The following is a 2795-nucleotide window of genomic DNA, read 5'->3' as shown; positions in this document are numbered from 1 at the left end:
GTGTGTGTGTGTGTGTGTGTGTGCGCGCACACACGCACTTGCGCGTATGTGTAGTTTATTGTTTACACTGCAGATAAATGAGTTTCCACAAAAAACTCGCCGGCAGCATTTTCAACTGTAATGTGGCTGAAAAATGTACCTGCCGTTTGTTAAAAGGGCAGAATTTTAAAAACGGAAAGTTTACGACAAATTAAAAAAATATATACAGTATGTCAAAAGCATGTATTGTTTACAACAGCCTATTGTTGCTGAAGTTCAAGTTTGCTGCTGAAAGGGTGTACGCACACCTATGCTAAAGTCACTGCGATTGTTCAGTCGTGCAATGCAAGCTTGGCTGAGATGGGCTGGGGTGAGAAAGGCAGAATTTTTTATATTCTAGCCGTGTATGTATATTGTTACTATGTTGTTGCATCTGTTGAGGGTTTCTTTTTTTTTAATGTAAGCAGCTCCACTATAAATATATCAAACAGAATGTACATGTTTAACCCCTTCTTTTCCACAGTAAAATCTCTGAGAATGTACAGCTTAGCGCTCTGTGTTGTTGATATTGTTCATGTCTCAAACTTTGTATTTGGGCACACAAATCTGGGAATGGAGACGGCTGAACTCACAGCCCAGGAGCAAACTATACCAGATCACTCAAGGCAAATATACAACTTTTACTTTAACTCCTTCTAGCCTGTTGAATTATTGATGTTTTTTCTTTCTTTTAATATTTTATGTTCTAAGAATTGATACCACGAGTCCCTGTGCAGACCTGGAAACCTACCAGTGGACCAGTTGTCAGGGATGCATGCCATGTATTTGTAATTTTATGAGTTTGATCCCACAGTATGACCTTTTCTGCATGCCCCCTCCCCCCACACCCACCTTTCTTGGAAGAATCCACCGTGCACTGACTGGTAACACAGAATACGCCACACTCGTAGTCCTCACGTAACGTTCAGGATTCCTGTCAGGCTTGCAATTCAGCTAACAGCATTTTATCATTACTTAACGTCACTGTAAGTGATAGGCCGGCCCCGTTTGTTTTTGGAGCATGTCGATTGTGTCAGCGTGACTGTTTTTATAATTACATCATTTTAACTCGCTAATTCCAGCTGGTGGATTGTGACAAACAGCCCTAATGTCCATTTGTTATATTATTTGACCCTTTTAACCCCTAGTTTTATTGTTGACAGTATTATTAGAACGACTACATTGCTTTCACACTGCATTCTATTCATTCTGAAGAAAATTTGATTTTGACAAATGGTATCACACCTTCAAACCTGGGGCATTAAATGTTTAAATGCAGTACATCAGCCCTCACTTCTTTTTTAAAAAATGTTAACAACCTCTTCAGCCACATTGATTTGTGATGCACAAACCGGCTGTGAAACCTTGTTGGCTTCTCAATATAACCCTTGACACAACGGTGATCACTCTCTCTCTCTCTCTCTCTCTCTCTCTCTCTCTCTCTGATGAATATGTAATGAATACAACTGACATGTGATTATGATTTTGTAATCTGTCTGCCTTTGTATGCAAGCTCAATATTATGGAAAAAAACAGCTGCATGCGTGTGTTCTTGGTTTTGTCATGAGATGACTTTGCCTCATGTTTGATACTGTTTTCTGTATAAAAAAAAAAAAATACACATCTGTGTATGCTCTAAGATTATGCTATGAGTCAGTCTTTCTTCTGGACAAGATTTTGTACCTTTGAACACTATCGCATTGCCTGTTTGGCTGCTGTATTGACTATCTGGAAGCGTGACTTGATGTGAATTAAAATCTCTCCTTTGTTGTTTGGTTTCCTTTTTAACACTGGAATCTATGGCTATAAATGCATTGTCTCTAATTAGGGATCAGTCCCATGCCAAAAGGACAGGTTATTATATTATTATTATTGAATATATATATTTCCCCTGCATGTGTCAAAGAATACCTAATAATTGGTTTGATGTAATAAATAGTTTACTGTATGTTGCTATTTCTTTTTTTAAATAATAGAAAAAACATAATTAAACTAATATTACCAATTTGACCACATTTGCACACTAGTCAGGTAAACAATTTTCAAATAAATAAAACAAAAGCACATTTCTGTTTGACAACACATGAGGCACAACAAAAGGTACATGCTTTTCTGGCACATTTTGCAATGCTGCATATGTGTAAATATGTTCTCCATTTGCTTGTGTGTTTTCTTACTGTAAATTGTGTGTTGAACTCTCAGGGCCACCGCAAGTTTTGCAAAATGGGGGTGTTTCTCTCTTGATATAATGTCATAATGTTGAAGGGACAATTATTGTTGCACACTGTTGCGTTCAAAGAAAATTAATCAAGTACTTAGTGTAGTTAAAGTTGACCTCCGGTGACATGTAGCGTTGGCCAGGGTCCATGCTAACTGTGCTTGCAAACAAGGGGGCAGTTGTTGACTCAGAATATAAAAAGAATGAATACAAATGACTAACGGTTAATATGCTACCACCTTCTGTACTAAGTACATCCTCTCTCAGACAATGCTAAAATGCTTATATTATATAGTAAACTGTTTTCCAAGTTAACCATCTTACTTATGTAACCATCAGTAGTGGAGATATTGCAACCTGGACAAAAAGTGGCAACCAACCATCAGACTGACATTGCCATGCCTAAAAGTGATTTTGTATGAATTATGTTATATATTTAGCAATGTATGCATTATAAAAGTAGATCCTGTACAATAAAGTGGAGAAACAAATGTACATGTCACACAATCAATGCAACATTTGAAAATATTTTGGGACGGGTAGTCCAAAGATTTGGTAT

The 2795-nt window shown here is 37.2% G+C and overlaps 1 long non-coding RNA gene across 2 annotated transcripts in view; it reads left to right on the top strand.

Annotated features, from left to right (window-relative positions):
* LOC116700798 (uncharacterized) overlaps positions 1-1788 on the top strand; it is a 3918-nt gene extending 2130 nt beyond the window's left edge. For both annotated transcript variants that reach the window (XR_004334736.1, XR_004334735.1), the window contains exon 2: positions 55-1788. This is a non-coding gene — a long non-coding RNA (uncharacterized LOC116700798). The remainder of the gene's footprint in view (positions 1-54) is intronic.
* Positions 1789-2795: the final 1007 nt, after the last annotated feature.

Source organism: Etheostoma spectabile, chromosome 13 (assembly GCF_008692095.1).
Source record: "Etheostoma spectabile isolate EspeVRDwgs_2016 chromosome 13, UIUC_Espe_1.0, whole genome shotgun sequence".
Classification (NCBI taxonomy): Eukaryota; Metazoa; Chordata; class Actinopteri; order Perciformes; family Percidae; genus Etheostoma; species Etheostoma spectabile.
This window is presented reverse-complemented; position numbering and strand designations above follow the sequence as displayed.